The sequence below is a fragment of the Natrix helvetica genome (assembly GCF_964273705.1).
Source record: "Natrix helvetica genome assembly, chromosome: Z".
NCBI lineage: Eukaryota > Metazoa > Chordata > Lepidosauria > Squamata > Natricidae > Natrix > Natrix helvetica.
The window spans coordinates 71,407,901-71,429,647 of NC_138554.1; positions in this window are offsets into that span (position 1 = coordinate 71,407,901).

Consider the following 21,747-nt stretch of genomic DNA (forward strand, 5'->3'; position numbering starts at 1 on the left):
CAATGTTGACTTCTGGCAACAAATCCCTGCAGTTTTCTTTAGAAGTGGTTTGCTATTCCATCCTTCCTGGCAGGCCTGAGGAGAGGGGGGTGCAGTCGGTACATTGTTCTGGGGTCCATGGCGCTCAAAGGGGGGCCATGAAGAGGGGAAATTTTACAAAACCAAATTTTTAAAAAGAAAAACAATATTGGATGTACACTTCATATTCTATGCTTTGTGTATATAGCAAAACCACCTTGAAGCCTTGTTTGACAAACCTTTATTAATCTGAAACTCAGTGAACAGTTATTTATGTAATTTATTGGTTTTTAATTTCATTATTTATTTAAATTTGCAACTTTAGTTTCATTTCATTTATGAATATATTTTATATTTCATTTCAGTTTATGAATGGTTATGAAATGTCATCTCAAAAATCTGGAGCTCAAACGTGCAAGAAAAAACAGAAATGCGATGAGATTAATAAAAAGAGGCAACAAATGCTTTTTCAATTTGGCATTAAATGCAAAACAAATCAAAAGGAAACTTTATATTCAGAACAATGTGATGCAAGTGCAGAACTGAAGCAAAGGTTGGACTCTCATGAGGTAGAGGCAGATTTGATTTTCAAGTAACATCAGATCAAGTAAATTCTCAATTTAAAGATTTAGAGAAACAATTGAATGTTAGTGATGAGAGTACTTCACTATCTACAGAATCTGGGCCTGGCAGACATAGTGAAGAGAAAAGTTGGTCAATACTGGAATTGATATTGGACTTCTTATAACAGATGTGTCTTCTCACTTGGATATAGAAAATGATGGTATTAAATACTGGCTTTCCTAAAACATTTCCCAAAGATATAGATAACCAGGTTTTTCCTGAAAGTATTCTAACATTTCAAAGTTTAAATGGTGAAAAACATGACTGAGATTGGCTTGCCTGGAGTGAAGTTAAACAAGCATTATTTTACTTTCCTTGTCGATTAGTTTGGAACAAGATTTGTTGCAGCATTAGCTCAGCATCTAAGTCTAGGGCTGCATCAACAAAAGGATGATTAGCAGCTAAAAAGTTGCAAAATTTATGTATTCACATCCCAGAACATGAGAGAAGCAATAGTCATAGGCAGTACTCTCTGACTTGGTGAGAACTAGAAAGACATCTGTCATCTGGCAAGGGCCTAGACAGTCTATTGGAGGCATCAATTGAAACAGAATCTGTCAAGTGGTACAACAGTATGAAACACATCATTGATGTTGTACTGTTCCTTGGTGAACGGCTTGCTTTGCATGGCAGTTCCCAGCACATTGGTGAAAAAGGCAATGGAAATTTTCTGAGAATCATAGAGTTGTTGTCTCATTGGGATCCAATTCTAAAAGAACATGTGTTGCATCATGTGTAGGTGAGGGTGGCCATATTTGTCTTGTTCCAGCAGTTAATAATTCTCTCAGTGTCGCTGCTTCCTGGGGCCGAAGGGGAGTGACTGGCCCAAGGTCACCCAATAGGATTTGTACCTAAAATGGGATTAGAATTCTTAGTTTCGAGCCTGATACCTTAATCACTACAATTAACAGATCCAACCTTACATAGCATTTTTTAAGCTAAGGTCTTTGTACCTTTAATTAGCGAACATAGTTATGTCCCGTGTTGTTTTTTTAAATAAGATGCTTTAAAGAAGCATCTGTATATGCAGGTGAAAAACTGTCTGTATTACCAATGCAATATATGTCCAATGAAGGCAAGCAAATGCAACATCTGGATTTGGAAGGTTGTTTGTTTGTTTTTTACAAAAAACAGAAGCCAGTAATTAAATAATATTTTTGAGAAATATGTGCTTGCACTGCTTCCTTGAAGGAATGATATATTTATGCATAAGATGTTATGAAGTTGAAGTATATAGCAGGAACTGTTCCAAAGGACTCAGGACAGCGTACAACATAAAAACACATATTACAAAAGTTAAAAGAAAGATTAAATAGAATATCCAAAAAAAACCAATAGACATTTACAATGAAATTTAGAAATTAAATTAAAATTAACAATTAAAATTAATAATTTATTTTATTCAGGCCAGGCCGACTTGCTGGAAAAGCCAACTTTTTAGGGCACGCCAGTAGGACCGGAGGTTGGTAGTTATGCGAAGTTCCGGGGACAGCTCATTCCAAAGGGAAGGCGCTCCCACAGAGAAGGCTCTCTCCCTGGGGGGGTCGCCAGCCGATACTGACAGCACCCTGAGGAGGCCAACTCTGTGGGATCGTACTGGACGGAGGGAGGCTACCGGTGGCAGTAGGTGGTCTCACAAGTAACGTGAGCCTAAGCCATAGAGCTCTTTAAAGATCATAATTAACACCTTGAATCGCACCCAGAAAACAACCAGCAACCAGTGCAGGCTGCCTAAAAGGGGTGTAACATTGGAGCACCTAGGTACCCCCATGATAACCCGCGCGACCGCATTCTGGACCAGCTGAAGCCTCTGGGTGCTCTTCAGGGGCAGCCCCATGTAGAGAGCATTGCAGTATCCAGGCGAGAAAGGACGAGGGCATGAGTGACTGTGCATAGAGCATCCCGATCCAGGAAGGGGCGCAACTGACATACCAGGCAAACCTGGTAAAAGACCCCCCTGGTCACGGCTGTCAGGTGTTCTTCTAAACTAAGCCGCATATCCAGGAGGACTCCCAGATTGCGGACCCCTCTCTGAGTGGGCCAAAATTTCTCCCCCTATCATCAAAGATGGAACAAGATGCACAAATCAGGATGACAGAAACCACAGCCACTCAGTCTTGGAGGGATTGAGCTTGAGCCTGTTCCTCCCCATCCAGATCCGCACAGCCACCAGGCATCGGGACATCACATCGAGGGCATCGTTTGGGTGGTTTGGGGTAGAGATGAAAAGTTGGGTATCATCAGCATATTGATGATACCATAACCCAAACCCACAGATGATCTTGCCCAGCGGTTTCATATATATGTTGAACAGGAGGGGTGAGAGAACTGACCCCTGGGGCACCCCACAAGTGACGCACGTTGGGGTAGATTCTTGCCCTCCAGTCAACAAGAACTGCGACCAATCCGACAGGTAGGAGGAGAACCACCATAAATCCAGGTACTGTGGAAGCTGACGTGCTACCACACTCTCGACAACCTTTGCTACAAAGTGAAGGTTGGAGACTGGATGATAGTTGGTTAAAGAAGCTGGGTCTAGGGAAGACTTCTTAAGGAGGGGCCTCACCACTGCCTCCTTCAAGGTGGTGGGAAAGAACCCCTCTCTCAATGAAGCATTGGTAATCACCTGGAGCCAGCCTCGTGTCACCTCCCGGGAAGCCGAAACTAACCAAGAGGGACACGGGTCCAGCACACAAGTGGCAGCACTGAGTCTCCCCATAATCCTGTCCATGCCCTCGGGGGTCACGAGGTCAAACTCATCCCAGATTGTCTCCACAAGATTCATCCCATTGACTCGCCCGAATCTACCCAGTCAGAGTCCAAACCTGTCCGGATCTGAACGATTTTATCCTGCAGATACTGAACAAATTCTTCAGTCCTACCCTGCAAGGGGTCTTTCCCAGTTCCTTGCTTAAGTAAGGAGCGGGTCACCCTAAACAGGGTGGCTGGGCAGTTATCTGCGGATGCGATAAGAGCGGGAAAATGTTGCCGTTTTACTGCTTTTATCACCACTAAGTAGGATTTAATATGAATTCTTACTAGTGTTCGATCAGATTCAGACCAGCTGGCCCTCCACTCTCTAGGCATCTTTTCCAGCGTTTCATCTCTCGGAGCTTCTAGGTAAACCAGGGAGCCACCCGTCAGAGGCCGCAAAGGCACAACGCGATCCAATGCCCTAGTGGCCGCCCTATCCCAGGCTTCCACTAGGGCTTCAGTCGAGTTGTGAGCAAGGGATTCAGGAAAAGTCCCAAGTTCCATCAGGAACCTTTCAGGGGCCATCAGGTGCCTGGGGCAGAACCATCTAGTCAGTTCCACCTCCCCCGGAATCCCAACCCTTCCCAGCACTCCCAACCCAGAGCCATTAGTTACCTCTGGCCTGTGCCCTGGCAGACTCCCCCCACCAAGCCATCTGAATCAACCCCCCCGCCCCCTCTTAAAATTTGATTTTAAAATCCCTGTAAAAAAAAACCTAAGAAATCTCTTCTTCGCATGCCACCTCTCGGGATCCCAAGATCCATCATTAAAGAAGCGTCTTGATAGGCAAGAAGGCCATCCCTGGGAAAGGGGGAGTTCCCAAAGGGAATAAAGTTCTGTCGCAGTATAACATAGAGGAGAGCGTGGCATCAACCAAACGGGATGACATCATGGGGAGATGGAATGAGGAGGTGACATGTCCATGGGAGGGCAGCCGGCAGTGTTTAAGTGGGTAGCGGGAAGTTTATGTCCATCATAAAAATAGTCGGTGTTAAGGACAATATGTAAGAGTAACAAAATCGCAGCAGATGCTAACTTGCGAGGTGGTGAAGTGGCCAGTGATGGCGGCGGCAAGGACAGCAGCGGCGGGTGCTCCAACTCCAATGACTCCAACAGCTAAGCTCCGTCCATGCCAGCCGCACTCATATCCATCGCCAGGGCCGCACTCCGTTGACCCAGTCCATAGTGTCACAGGAGGAGGGGCCAAATGGCCAAATGGCACAGTATGGTGGCCCAGGCAATGGGTGGTGATATACCAGAGGAGGCCACAACAAAGGACCCCCCCCCCACTCCAACTGCACCCATGCCAACTACCAAAGCCATCTTCCACTGGCATTAATATCCATGCCAGCTGCCTCAGCCACTCCCCGCTGATCCAATTTATCATGTCCATAAGCAAGGTGGAGGGAGGGAGCAACCGGGATAACACCCCGGCATGGGGAATGGCAGCTGCAGAGACCCCAGATTGGGCATCCCACCTTTGCTGCCATCGACCACACTCATGCCAATTGCAGAGACCCCAGGCCGGGTGTTCTGCCACAGCTGCTAACCACACCCACACCGGCAGTCACCGACTCTCTCCATTCTCCTTTCACCGCCAACTGCCCCATTTCACTCACAACGTTCCTGCTACAAGGCAGGACATCGTAGCTCAAGGGTATCCCCGAGGTCCCAGGAAGTTCTCATAGCTGGACCTGGAACCAACAATGGGATAGGGTACCCCCTGCAATCATCTCCCCAAAGCTCTCCTCAAACGTGACAGGACACCATCTTGGGCATGCATAGAGAATTATACCTTATTATTATTCTGAGCTGAGCTTTTTATTTTTTTTTATGAGAACCCATGCTCTTGATTGGTTTGTGTAAAACACTGTGAAGTCATTTGCAGTCCAATGCCATGGATGCTTCTTTACTTTTTATATTTCCTATAATATGATTAATTAATTAATTAATTAATTAATATAAATAAATAAATTGCAAAATTCTGTGAGTTATTTTGCACTTTTTGGAGAACCTTCCCCAACCAACTTGCTTAAAAGGACATTTAAAAATACTTTACCTCTTTAAGTGTAGCATCTAAGTTCCTCTTTGAAGCATTAGAATGAAGCAATAGATTGAAGGCTAAACATCTACCCTTTCTGCATGAAAAAGATAGCACATAATGATAGAAAGGTTTGGCACATTTTGCCCTACATTTTAATGTAGTTCATGATTTATGTTCAAAATCCCAACCTAATAGTATAGTCACTTGAAACTTAGAGGAATAGATAATTCAGAAGCCACATTCAGATTACTAAATATTTTTTGGAATTAATATAAGATCCTGCTTTAGGATGATTCCAAACTTAATGTCACACATTTGTTTAAGCTAATTGACCCAGAGATAGATTCCATATGGTAACATCTTGAGATGCTGTACAAAAATTATGAACAAAGTATGTTTCATTCCTGCATTGAAAAGTCCACAGACGATGCTTTATATGGAGACAGTTATTCATTATATTGGAAAGCTGCATGAAATGTGCCACTGCTGAAACTTTAAAATGAAGAAAACATTAAAAGTTTAAAAAGGTATTAGGGAAAGAGAAGGGGATGGGGAGGGAAACCAGAAAAAATGTAAAAAAAGGATTTAAATTGTTTTATTTATGCATACCTTCTTTTGTCAATTTTATTTCTGTACAAAGCATTCCCTCCTTAATGGACAGCTTGGGCATTCACTTAGTGCATTAGACAAATATTCAAACAATGTGTTAACTTCCTGCTTTGGAATTAAACATATTTGGGTGACCTTGTACAAGTAGGGTTGCCTAAACTAAATGTGTGCCAACATTCTTCAAACCTGAATATCTGGAAATGGCAAGCACAAATAGAGCCACCCAATGAGAAAGCAAGAAGAGGGAAAGGCTGCAATGTCTCATTCTTTTTGACAGTGAGCTTCAGTTTTTTAAAAATATTTTTATTTAGTAGCTTGCCTTCCCCACAATGAAAGAACTGAGTAGCAACAGGAGAAAACACATCACTTTAAAGATGTGTACACAAATAATTTCATATTTTAAAAATGTAATATGTTTGTGATATATTGTTAGTCAATTTCTTCATGATAAAATGCTATCCATAATCATTTTCTGCACTGAAATGAAGAGAAAATTGTAACTGGGACAGCAATTTTTCAGAACCTATAAAAACTTTCTGAAAATGGGAAATGGAAATTTAGAGACTTGTCTTTAGACTATGATTGAGAGTCATGCAGTGTCTAAAGGACACAAAATCCCTTTTAAAAGGTTCCTTTCTGTTGGTCACTTTCTCTTAACCTTAGATAATGTCATCTCTCATCTATGCTGATGATTTGGCATTTAACATTGATAGAATTAACTTTGAGGAGGTAGAAGAAAAACTTTATCTGCTTCTTAAGAATATAATAATAATACTATAATAAAAGAATACTATAATAAAAATGGACTAAAACCTAACCCATTCAAAACTGATGCCTATGTAGACCAGACTTGGGCTCAATATTATCTGGGATGCAGTGAGTCTGACACATTGTGAGATGGCCCGTTGCCTTGGCATTAAACTGGACCAACTATTAACTTTTAAAGATATTGTTGCAATTTGAAGTAAAAGATCTTCACCTGAAATAATCTGCCCCAAAAGCTGACTGAAACCTCTTGGGGTGCCCACCCCATTTCTCCACTAATGGCTGCCATTGCATTGTATTATTTGACGGGAAAGTATGCCTCCTTGTTTGGGGCTGGGCTGGGCTGTGCACTCTATACTGGTGGGTAGGATACTTCGTGCTTAATGATACATGCTACATCATTACTGGATATCTTTGTCCCACCCCACATGACAAACTACGTATCTTGGTGGGAATAGTCCCACCAGGTGTTAGAAGGAGTGTGGCACAAGACGTGGAATATAATAAGATGTCATTCAGAACACCCATTACTTGACAGAGTATCATCTGCAAAAAGATTGAAATAAAAGAAATAGCTTTTCCAATTGCACCAAGGAGCTTGTTAGTACACCTCAAACAGAATAATTTTAAAAATGGAAACTTCAAGTTAAACATCTTCATAATTGAATAGATCTGCTTGAGGAGTTGCCTGGAGGTTTAGAGGAGGAGAGGACGATTTGGAGATATTTAAATAGATTACGCTCTGGTTTGGCTAGAACTAAAGAGCATATGGAAAAATGGGTTTTCTCCCAGAGTATAAGAATATTTATTGTGAATGTGGTACTATTCAAACAACTGCCCATCTTTTACAGTGTCCCTTGAGACCAACATACACACAGAATGACTTGCTGTTCAGAAATACCCCTATCATCAATGTGGCCCAACTAGAACTAAATAAATTTCTGATTTTATTTTAAAAAATATTTTTCTATTTAAATTAATAATTTTTCCTCTTTCTAGTTCCTGCATTTCTGACATGAGAGTCTTAGATATTACTAGATCTTTTCTTGCTTCTGAACAACTGTGCTAAAAGGTAAAGACTTTTCTTTCTTTTCTTTTCGTTTCTGTTCTATTTTAGGCAATAGCTATCTTACATGCTATACATTTTCCCCCTCAATATTGATTCTTATTTGCCAGAAGGATGTTAGCTAAACACAGAAGGATGGGATAGATGTCAGAAAGCTTGATAAAATTGCAGGTTTGCAGGAGGAACCAAAATATTTGCACATAGAGAGAAAAACTCAAATTGGGAGGAAAAGTAGCTCAGTGAAAAGTGAATATGATTGATGAACGGAAAATGCTGATTGACTTTGGAGGTAATAAATTATTTCCAAAACAGAATGAAATCTCTTTGGAAAGATCCATTTTTTCTCAAATTCTAAATAGGTATATTTCACATAGGATTGTTTTAAATAAATCCCACTTACATAATTAGCTCTGACAGGTATTTAAAAATATGAGTTTTACCAGCTGCAGTATTTTAAATGCAAGCAGCCTACAGAAGCACAAGCCAGGAAACATATGGTGAATCTTTGATTACACCAATGCAACATAAAAACAATTTGATTGTAGCATTATGTCATTATTAGTTATGTGCTGACATCAAAGTATTTGATTTATGGACTTTTCTTGTTTAGTCATAACTGGTCGGAAGTCTAATTTTCAACAAAAGGGTGTTGAAAATTTATTATGGTTCAATTGTTGTTCCATGACCTTGATTTATTATTTTAAATTTGTATAATTCTGTATAGTTTTCATTTTTGAAAATGTGCATTATTTTAATTTTGGGAATGTGTAGTTACTTTTATGCTGCACTTGGAGATTATGATGGGGAACAGTATGCTATATATAAATAAATGAGAAAGAGAGACAAAAAAGAGAGATGATGGATGCAGAAGATAACATACGTTTAAAATGTATATTGCTGTTGAGGATAAGAGCTGAGAGTTACAGAGGCATTTGAAGGCAGCAGGAATTGGCAGAAAAAGAGCAGCAAGAGAGAATAAACTGAGACATTTATTAAAACAGACCAACTCCATACAAACAACTATCCATCAGCAGACATATTATCTTTATCATCCAGTTTAGTTTGGATGTTCCCAATTATAACCATAAATATTTTTAACATGCTGACTAGTATAAGACCATCTTAATAAATACACTTGAAACCAATAAATCTGTAACTGAAATTTTTCAGATTAATATAAATTTAATGTAATAAATCTGCCACTCCCAAATAGTGCCTGTTTCTGGGATAGTACCACACAACCTCCACAGCCTGTAGTTCATGGTGGATCAGCTGCTTCCCAAAGGTAATCTATGGTAAGATAAATGGTCTGAGCCATGATAGGGAAGGGTGTGATTTAGATAAAGTGCCTAGGCTTGAACTATATAACATTTTAAACAAATATTGATTTGAGGTTGGTTACTGAATATGATGACAGAGGTGTAGTTGGGAAGCAAAAGCATGAGTGAAAATGAATGAAATGATTCAATAGTAAGTAAGTAAGTAAGATAAGAGCATGCAGTGTCTCATTGGCATAATATTCTTATGAATAAATGTGTAGGGAATGCTGGTGGTAATGGTAGGAGTGAATTGATTGGAGATGTGAGTGCATATTTATATTTATATCAAGTAATATCATATTGTTTTCTGAGTTTAAAACTACACTGTCTGTTCCATGTTGTATTTGACATAACATGCAAAGTTTCCAAATCAGCATATGCAAAACAAACAAAAAAACCAACAACATTTGCAGCATAGTAAGTTATATAGACTTACTTGAGAAACTATATAATTTATTTTAGGAAGATTAAAGCATATCAGAGGAGGAAGAACATTCTTCATATCTGTTTTATTCTCCAGACTCAATTAATATTGCCCTAATTAATTGTGTGGTAGTGACAAAACAGCAATATTATATTATGCTAGTTATTAGTTATTTATATCCAGCTTTTCTTTGAAAGTTCAAAATAGTATATGAAGGCATCCCCTAATTTTGTGTCCACAAAAAACCTATGAGATTGACTGATCCAAAACCATGTAGTGTTTTTGATGATCTACTAGGAATATGAATCTTGATTCTAATATAAAAACCTGACAACTGCACTATGTCACATACATCAACAAGGGATCATATTACCTACTTCATGTATAATTATATAGAGTACTAATACACTGAACATTTGTAGCAATTCAAGTTTATTGTTTTAACAATTGGGGAGAAAAAGGCTGAATTCCTCCATAAATGCTGCTCTGACTTAACAGCATGCTTTGAAAACAAATTTCAAAAGCAAATACCAATGGAGACACTCCCCTACAGAAAATATTCAGATGAGACATATTAAATCCCTTGAGAATGACTATCTTCAGTTGATTTGATTTTATCATGTAAACCTTCTAGGGATCTGTATCAAGGCTGTAATGGGATGAAAGATTCCCTATAATGCTGCATTGCAACTTAAAATATTTATGCCTATTTTTTTCACCGTGTCTATCTTACCTAGATTGAGGATATCCAAATAATATCAATTAAATGAAATAAAATAATGCAATGGTAGGTAAAACACTTTCTCATTCTAATCAGCTTTAACAATCTGTATGGGTTCAGAGCAAGCAGAAATAGCATCACTCACACATACAAGGCATTCAGCATTAGCTGTGTACTACAATCTTTGTTCAGATATTCTCCTCCAGTGAGTCTACAATAGACCTTTTCATATTCCTGTCAATACTACTGCATAGATGAGAGGCATAATTCATTGTCATGATTTTTCTGGTCTATCTGACTAATGATGATCATGCTATTGCCGGGATCTATAGATTTCTAAAATCTATACATCTATACATGAAAATGAATATGCAAGATGAATGTGTTGGACTGTATGACTAAGTGGGAAAAATGGAGAAGGATGACTAGGTGGAGTAAAGGATTTAAATTCACTTTGAGTTATAATTTGAAATAAAAAATTATAAGATAATGGGTAAGATTATCCCACACTATGAGATGAGATATCATCAGTATGCTGATGACGCACAGCTTTAAATCTCCATCACTGATGACCTGAGCAATGATATTCTCTTTCAGTGTCTGGAGGTCATAAGGCTCTGGATGGTGGAAAGCAGGCTTCAACTGAACCCAGGCAAGATGGAGAAAGTGTGCATGCAAGGGATCTCTGGATCCAGCTGTTTATCATGATAAACTCTGGATGGGGCTGCACTACCCCAGACAGATCCAATGTGCAATTTGGGAATGCTCCTGGACTCACACCTCCTGTTCAAATAACAGGTAGAAATCATGGTTGGAGGTACTTTGTGTGACTGTTGTGCACCAATTGTAGCTACCTGAATACTGAGGCCCTGTCCATGGTCACTCATGCTTTACTCATCTCTTGGCTAGATTACTGCAACATACTCTACATTAGGCTACCCTTGAAGAGTATTTGGAAGCTGTAGCTGGTACAGAATGCAGTGACATGCATAATCCTGGGAGCTCCTTGGGCTGCACACATAACACTACCACTTCACAAGCTGACGTAGGATATTTTAGTAATTGTTTCTCCCCAGTGGACAAGCCCGCCCCACTTGTTCCAGTAGAATAACCCTGCTTTGAATCCTGTCTGCTAAGGAAATAAAGCAGGCAAGGTCAAGAAAAGCACTTTCTGCTAGCGCTTCATCTCTGTGGGACATTCTACCACTGGAGGTTAGAAGTACCATTCTCTTTGGGCCCTCTGGAAGAGTATTAAAACCTGACTTTGCCTGTTGGCACTGGAGGGGAGCTCACAGTGGAGATGGTGGATGCGGTAAGATGACCTCATCCCTGTTGCATAATCTCTTAGTTCGCTTAGTTTTGGCTTTAGTACAATTTTTAATAATATTTTAATCTATGCAAAATTTTGATGTTTTAATATTTTAATTATATTTTACTTCTTTTATAATTTGTATAACCACAAAACAAATGTGTAAGTTGTTCAATAAATAATGTTCAATAAATTTTTAGAGCAAGTTTTAGGGCAATTTGCCCTAAAAATCATTCAGATTTGTGCAGTACCAATGTAAGAAGAAAATATCTAATGTCTTACTGTCCATGTACAAGTGACTGATACTTAGTACAAATCCTTGGCAGTTCAGAAACAAATAAAAGTTATGCTTAAACAGAGATATAGAATCGGTTATTGGGTCCAACTGTTCCTGAACCTTGCAACAGGACAGAGGGTGAATTTCTGGTTTAAAGACTTGTGATATTCCCACAGCTATGTGCAAAATCTATTTTTCTTCCTTTGCTCATCTCTAAAATCAAAGTTTCTGACCTTCCAGGTCATGTTCCCATTATATTATCTGAAATGAACTCATTGATCTTATGATGGAATGCTGACAACTCTCAGGACCTAAGTCTAAATGAGTCAAACTCTTGGATGTTGATATTTCATTATTCTCTCCACCCTAATTCCTGAACGCTTAAATTAATAAACAGTGCAAGATTCATATCACTATTAGTATAAATAACTTATGATAGTATTTTTCCTTTTGACATTAAAGTTAGGACAAGGAGGGGAGGGAGAGAGAAACATCTACTTTCGGTACTGTTTTAAACATTTGAAGATCATTTTGATTCAGTCCCAAGTGATAAATTTAAATTTTAAATTTCTCTATTATCAAAGGCTTCATAATTATTTACCTCTAACACTATTCAATCAATTGTGAGATTTTTGGAGCTGCAGTATTATTTTAAATTCCCTTTTTCTATATTTTGGTTGAAATTTTTATTCCTCTAACATCCATTGTGCAAAACTGCCAGTCTCTGCTGTTGTTCTGTACAGATGAAGCTGTGCTCCTGTCTTTAATTAAGATGAATGTGCATTTCTTGCACTGAGATGACTATGGTGGACCTCAGGGAGGTGGTGCAAAACAAGGGGCCTGGACAATGCTGATCCATAGAGTGGCTGCGGTTCAGAAAAGACTGAATGGCTGACAACAATGATACATTTATTGACTACTATTCAGATACATTTCTTGTGGCAAACCTTCAGAAATACAAGATAATGGTCCCTTCTCCAGCTAATGCTTTTCCCAAGAACAAATGAAACTTGAAAGATTAAATCCTTAGCTATTTGTGTGTGTTTGTGTGTAGATAGATAGATAGATAGATAGATAGATAGATAGATAGATAGATAGATAGATAGATAGATAGATAGATAGATATAATATTTTATGAAGGATTTTAATAGTAGGACTAGTACTATAATAAAATCTAATACAAACTAAAAGAAAGAAATAGGAATTCAAAGAAGTAAAGGTGCAAAGGGGAAAAAGCAGAAAAGAAAAATAAAAGAACTAAAGAAATAGAAAAGAAATAAAGAAATGACTTCCAATCTTCACCACAAATATTGAGAATTTTCATAACTCTTTTTCCCATTTTAGGTTACAATTTATAGTTTCCATATCCCATTTCCCTTCTCTTATCTATAGATAAATCCATACATAAGGTATCATCTTTTCAGCGTCAATGTCAGCAGAAAATTTATCAGCTTATTTGTACCCTATAACTATCATTAAGTGTTGTACCTTATGATTCTTGATGAATGTATCTTGTCTTTTTATGTACCCTTAGGGAATATACCCTTAGAGCATATTCCTTGTGTGTCCAATTACACTTGGCCTATAAAGAATTCTATTCTACTCTACTCTACTCTACTCTACTCTACTCTACTCTACTCTATTCTAGAAAGTGCACAAGGGTTACCAGAAATGACATATCTTATCTTAACCTTAATCAAACAAACCAATGCTGTATTTCTTCTATTCTACTTCTAACAGCCTGAATCTGTAGTGTATTCAAATAACATTGTAGCATTTGATTTCTTTTAGTTTTTTTCTTTGTCTCTTCACACAAGATTAATAAGGCTCTTGGGCAAATCCAATATAAAAACATTTCCTAGCTCACTCTCTCAGGTTATTATTTGCATTTCCCTTTTGATTTTTAAAACATATCTGACTTATTTTGTATATCTAGAGAGAAATCCTTTTCCATGTCATTCTCATTGGTTGTCATTTATAGATCTAATTTCTACCATCTGCCATTTCTTCCTTGTCTTACCATTTCTTCCATAATGTCTTTTTGACATAGTTTAACCATAGAAGCAAACATTGCTAATGATACTAATTCCATTTTTCAAAAATTTCCTTCAGTATTTTCTATGTTACATCTTTTGCATCATTTTACAAATCCCATTCAATTAATTGTGAGTCAGGTTTGTCTATTTTTCTCCTTTAGCTAAAGTCATTAGTTTCCTCTAATATCCAATTTTTAAAATTACTTATCCTTATTTTGTCTTGAAAAAGTCCAATCAAATCTATTTCCCACCAGAAAGTGCCTTAATAATTGACATTACAGCAGGAATGGCTGGAAAATAGCGGAGCTCTGCTGGGCTCCAGGAAATGCAGCCAACAACTGCTGGCTGGGAGACCCTATGGGGTCAAGCTGGAGAGGTGGTGAAGAAAGAAGAGATGCTTCATCAATCATGAGGAAACTGCAATTTCCTCGTTGATCCGAAGAAAGCTCTCCCACACGGCAACTGGGATGATGGTCATTTTGGTCTGTCACAAGCTGGGACAACTGGGAGGCTAAGATCTTGTAGAAGAAGCAACAAGAAGCAATGGGTGGAAACTAATCAAGGAGAGAAGCAACTTAGAACTGAGGAGAAATTTCCTGACAGTTAGAACAATTAATCAGTGGAACAGCTTGCCTGTGAATGCCCCAACACTGGAAGTCTTTAAGAAGATGTTGGAAAGCCATTTGTCTGAAACAGTAGGCAGTTTCCTGCCTAGGCAGGGGGTTGGACTAGAGGACCTCCAAGGTCCTTTCCAATTCTGCTATTGTATTGTATTGTATTGTATTGTGCTGGAGAAGTGCGTGGACAGAGCAGTGAAACTGGGTGAGATAACTTCCAACTTTTACCCTAAAAATTTAACCCAAGAGGAGGTGAATGGGACCGTGTGTGCAGGAGGCTCCTCAGCACTAGCCTCAGATCAGCGCGAGCTGCAGTTCCCTTCATGTTAGCTCAGGAAGGAGGGGAATGGGACTGCATGTGCAGGAGGCTCCTCGGCGCTAGCCTCAGATCAGCGCGAGCCACGGTCCCATTCCCCTCCTTCCTGAGCCAACATGAAGGGGACCATGGCTCGCGCTGATCTGAGGCTAGCGCTGAGGAGCCTCCTGCATAGCGTGGCCCTTCTCCGCAGCACAACGGAAGGAGTTGCCACCGTGATCCTGGGGTATTTTGCTTGCACGCTTGCAAAGATCAAAGTTGTCACAGTCCTCCCTTTTTTAGAGACTTTTTTAAGCCTCACCTCAGCACTCGCCTTTTCCCTTTTACATTTTTTTTCTTTTCATGATGAGAGCGATGAGGCTCTGCCTCCCCTGCCTCCCCTGACTGCACGTCACTGGTATGCATATACTTTAACAGATCTATGCCTATGTAATAAAACTTATCAGTGTTCAGATGCTGCTGGAACTATGTGAAACATTGGAAAGAAGGATGCAAGATAGTTATCCCAAGGGCCTGAAATGGCAATGAGAAAAGAAAGTAGTATAAGGACATTTCCTGTTTTAAGTATGATTTATCTAAACAAAGGTGTCCCTAAGCTTTGGTTTATCTTTGACCCTGACTTCTGGCTTGCCCAATGGCAACTGGTTCTTGGCTCCAGCTTAAATCAAGACACAGCATGGGATGAATTCATGAAAGTACGCAAATCTCACATCATGGAGATCTTTAATGCCATTTCAGTTTTGTCCTAGATTATATTAGCAACCAAAACAGGAATGAAATATTCCCTGTGAGCCCTCCCTATCTATATCTTCAGTTTCCGGAACACTGTCTTCAAGATAAGCAAATACATGGCAGATTCTATCCTTGATTGCACCAAAGCAATATAAAACCAGAATTGTTGGTATCAACAAATAGTGATATTTGAACAATTGTCATGGTAATTAATAAATATATAAAATAATTGAGATATTATATACTTAGAAATTTTGGCATTATTCATAGGTTCAGTCACTTAAATTTACTCTTACTGCATCCATTCATCCCAAATTACCAAATAATCAAAGCACAATGTGAAAAATATTTATGGAGGTTCTCAGTCATCCGGATCATTCAGGTTGTCCCAAAGGTGCTTTTTAAAGAGGCAGCTGTACTTTCTGGTTTTTCTTTGAAGACATTTTACTTCTCATCCAAGAAGCTTCTTCAGCTCTGACTGGATGGTGGGGAATCAAAGGATTTATATTCCTTGCAGATAGCTGATCATAGCATGGCACAATATGCCATAACACAGCATAGGAGAACAAATCCATCAAGACTACAAATCCATTCAACAGTCCATCTGCATTTAAAAGATAAAGGCCACTCTTTTGAAGACAGCAAATCCACATTTTGGAGAGAGGATTGCTGGTTTGAAAGAGGGGTCAAAGAGGCCATCTATGTCAAAATTGAACAGGCCTCTCTCAACAGAGGGGGAAGGATACATCATCAATCTCCAGTTTACAACACAGTTCTTTCAACAGTCCCAAAAAGGCTCCACACCCATTTGCAATACTCAGGTGATCCTGAGGACACAGATAACCTCCAAGTGGCTCTCAATGACTCTCTAAAAGGATGCAATTGACCAGTTGTCTGCAAGGAGTATAAATCCTTCCATTCCCCACCATTCAGTCAGAGCTGAAGAAGCTTCTTGGATGAGACATGAAACGTGTTCGAAGAAAAACCAGAAAGTCTGGTTACTCTTGAAAAAATAGCATCTTTGAGACTCAGTGTGAAAACAATGTCAAATAATCTTGGTTTTACTACAGAATATAAAGTTTAGAAATATCTATAAAATAAATTATCCCAATTTATGGTTACAGGAAAAGTGCAACTGTTCCAGATTTTCAGATAGATCTGTCATCTTTACCTGCTTTGAGATGCACTTAAGTGCAAATGGTTGGCATTGAATGTGAAAAAACGTGAATCCCACCACTTAATTATTCCTTTCTATAGTTTGGTTGCTTGCAATCTGCTCACCTTGACATGAAAAATATACCAAAACTTTCAGTTTTTGTCATTCCAAGCAAACAACATGTTTTGAAAAGATCATTGCAATTTTGCAGTCAATTTCTGGTACACTCTGCTGATGGACTGATACACACACACACACACACACACACACACACATATACATAGTAATATATATTTGTGCTGATAAATAAATAAAGGGAGACTAGTATTTGGGCATATCAGGGGTTGTAATACAAATACATACCTATTTCCCTGGCTTAGCTGATAAGGAGAATATATATGCTGGTTTTGTTGTATTCGGGTCTTTTCCCGTGTAGGATTGAGATTGTCTTGGCAACGTTTCGGCAAGATCTCACTTGCCATCTTCAGGCTTGGGCTTAAAATGCGAACGGAGTTGCCGTCTTTCTGTAAATCTTGGTGGGAGGGGATGGGGTGCTGGCTTTGTTTCAGTAAGTGGAATGATTGGTTGTGTGATTGTATCATGATTGGTAGATTGGTGCTGATTGGTGCTGGCTGTGTGTGCATTGTTGTTTTGTATTGTAATGGCCTGGGTGGTGGGTGGTGTTTGTTTGTTGGCTAGGGCTGGTTTCCAGATGTTTGGTAGGCAGGAGGTATCATCACATTTATTCATGTTGTGGGGGTGTTTCTCTATTTCGATGGCTTCCATAATTATTCTCTTGTTGAGGTGTTCTGTTTTGGTGATTAACCTGGCTCCTTCAAAGTTGATTTCATGTCCTGTAGCTTTAAGGTGCTGGAAAAGGGAGGAAGTTTTTTCTTTTTTTCTTACTGCGTTCTTGTGTTCTGTGATGCATGCATTTATTCTCCTGTTTGTTTGTCCTATATATGTTGCCGGGCAGATTTTGCATGGCATTTCGTAGACTCCTTGGTTTTCTAGCTCAATTCTACGTGTCTTTTGTTGTTCCATGTTGTAATGGCCTGGGTGGTGGGTGGAGCTCGTTTGTTGACTAGGGCTGGTTTCCAGATGTCTGGTAGGCGGGAGGACCTTACCAACCATTGCCTAACCAACACATACTTCATCCATAATGGACAAAATTACAAACATATAGAAGGAGCACCCATGGGATCACCTCTCTCACCTGTCATTGCAAACTTATACATGGAACATTTTGAAACTAACACCTTAGATAAATCTGAACACAAACCCAAATTCTGGCTTAGATATGTTGATGACACTTTCGTGATTTGGCCACACAGGAAAGAAAAACTGGACAACTTCCTCACACATCTCAACAGCCTACACCCCAAAATACAATTCACTATGGAAATAGAAGCAAACAACTAACTTCCCTTTCTGGATGTCCTAAACTTCAAAAAACTCAGTGGCTCCCTAGGACACACCATCTACTGGAAAAAAACACACACCAACCGCTACTTAAATGCACATCCCATCATCACTCTGCACAGATCAACTCTGTAGCCAAGACCCTCATCTCCAGAACCAAGCACCTAGCCGACAAAGACCACCTGAAAACTGAATTACACACTCTCACAAACGTATTAATCTCCAACGTATTCCAAAGAAAAACAATTACCAACCTAATCCAAAGGGAGACTCCCCCCAAGAACCAAGACACAGAACAGGACAACGGCATCACCCTCCTCCCTTACATCAAAGGCACCACAGATAAAATCAGCAAAATTCTCCACAAACACAATAACAAGACAGCCTTCAACACTGACCAAAAAATAGCCAACATCTTAAGAAACCCCAAAGACAAAATCCAGCTAGAAAACCAAGGAGTCTACGAAATACCATGCAAAATCTGCCCTACAGCATACATAGGACAAACGAACAGGAGAATAAATGCACACATCGCAGAACACAAGAACACAGTAAGAAAGAAAGAAAAAACTTCCTCCCTTTTCTAGCACCTTAAAGCTACAGGACATGAAATTAATTTTGAAGGAACCAGGTTAATCTCCAAAACAGAACACTTCAACAAGAGAATAATTATGGAAGCTATCAAAATAGAGAAACACCCCCACAACATGAATAAACGTGACAATACCTCCCACTTACCAGACATCTGGAAACCAGCCCTAGTCAACAAATGAACTCCACCCACCACCCAGGCCATTACAACAATAGACACACAGCCAGCACCAATCAGCACCAATCTACCAATCATGGTACAACCTCACAACCAATCATTCCACTTACTGAAACAAAGCCAGCACTCCATACACCCCCCAAGATTTATAGAAAGATGGCAGCTCCGATCACACTTTAAGCCCAAAACCCAGCCTGAAGATGGCGAGTGAGACCTCACTGAAACGTTGCCAAGATAATCTCAATCTTACACAGGAAAAGCCCTAAATACAAGACCAGCATACCTATACCTGTGAAAATGTATGAAAACATTATATATACATACATACATACATACATACATACATACATACATACATTTATATTATACACACACACGCACACACATATTAAGATCTATTAAAGAATAAGAAGGTGTTTTAGGAATTGAAGAGTGGTAGTAAGGGTATGTGTAAACAATCTGAAATAATGAAAATGAAATGTAATAATTATGAATAACAATATAATGCTTATTTGTATTGAAATGTATAAAACCCAGGTATCAAACCATTAACTCATTGATAAGTATAAGTAACATAAAATAAAAAATTGCTTGGAAAAAAAAGAGCAAGGACCATGTTGTATCTGAAAAAAAAATATTGGAATGATGGAATTGAACACCACCTGGAAGTTACAATTGGTACATAAAGCAACAATGCTGGTAGTTATGCAAATTTTGCTAGCTTCCTATAGATTTCTGAATGTAACTCAAAGTGCCATCTATAAACCATTTATCATCTTTAAAGCCATTCATGATATAGAAAATAGGATGAGTTATTTGCAGATTACATATCTTTGATTATGTCATCCCAGAGGTCTGACAGCATGTGCATGCTTAAATTCTCCTGACGGCACCAATCATGGTCTTGCTTTGTTGTGGAACCTGCTATCTGAAGAAGTACCTCCACCCAAAAGTGTGTGACCCAATCCTCCTGGTCTTCCATAAGGCTTTAAAAATGTGGTTTTCTCCCCAAGCACTAGATTATGGCATTTGATTAGTCAAATTTTTGGATGACCCTTTTAGGGCTCAGAATAGGGGTGGTTGACTATCCTGGCCCACTTGAATTTCTTGGTAATTCACCTTATGGACTGGCTCAAATCCAGTCAGGGTTGGTAGAGTGAGAGAAGTTCATCTCTTGGCCTTCCTGATATGACTAATGCTCCAGTCTCTTGCAAGTCCTATTTAATATCTAACATTAACATGAGGCCATTAGGTTATGACATTTCACAGCATAGGTATAGTATTATCATTTATAAATTTCAACCTAATGCTGGGCGGTGTATGTTATTCCAGTATTTACCCAGTGCCTGGAGAAAGAGCCTGGATGGGGAGTTACTGATTTCAACCACTTGCAAGATAGGGTGGCTTGCAAGAGTTGATCCATGGGATCCAGTGAGTTTTCATCTTTGACTCCCAATGGGATAGCACTCTTTCACAATTAGTATACTCCTGGTCCTATGAATCAGTGAGCAGGTGGCAACCATGGCTAAGAAATCTTTGCACAGTTTCACCTTGTGTACCAATTGTACCTTTTTTTAAAAAACATAGAGCCTTGTGAATAGTCACTCACACATTAGTCACCTCTTGTTTGATTAGTACAACAAACTATACATTAAGTTATCCTTGAAGAATGCTCTTTACCCAGGCAATGGACTGGGATGGAACCTCAATAGATATAGAGATGGTGAGATAATACAGTACAATGATGAAATTGATTTTTTTTGTGTGGAGTATTGTGGGTTTGTAATTATTCTATGGGGAATTTTGCTGTGAGCCACCCAGGATTATCACGTACAAGATAAATAGCTATATAAATCTTCTAAATAAATGACATCTGCAAAAACGCCTTAGGAGTTTGAATGTTCTGTGTTTTTGTCTATTTTAATCTTGTTTTATATTGTGGTATGCTGATTCTTCTCTATTTATTGTTTATCTTGGTTTCATTTAATCTTATTCCATTTACATACATTCATATTGATTACTTCATATTGATGCATTGATTACTTCATATTCTCAGTTGATCCTGTTCAGTAACTTCATATAATTATATAAATGAAGTCATACTGATAGAAATCCTCTGTTATTTTGGCAACTGGTGACCCTCACCATCAAGCCCATTTCATATTAACAACACATGTATCTACCAGCTGAAGAATGACCTTATAATATCACGCAGAATACACTCAGCAGAGGTCTTCAGCCAGAACCACTTATCAGGAGCAATCTGATATATCATAATGATAAAGGTTCTATGTTAAAAATCTAAGAACAATCTAGGAGAAAAGCTTCATTATAGAAACTATCCCTCCATACAGACCCTTTCAATTATATTTCTCAAAACATGTTTTTATCCTCTTATTTTTCAGGGAAAGGAGTAGAAGCCAACACACAGGAAATGGCAGAAGCTACAAATAAACAAACAGTAATAAAAGAATGTCATGAGCTGCAAGTAGCTTAATTGAAAAAAGAACCTTTGCAAGTCTTTCCAGGAATTCTAGTCAGACTCTGTATGTGTCCTGGAAGCAAAGATGTTTTTAAAGTAAAAATGGGAAGGAACAGGTTAGAATAATTATTTTATTATTACTTACCTTGAATTACTAGAATAAGGGAGCTATGAACCCCCAAATTTAATAATACCTTTAATAATAGAGTGAATGCCAAATGCTATAAAGGAGATCCAGAATGCTATGTAAATTAAAATGCAGGGATTAAAATGTATATATCCCTCCC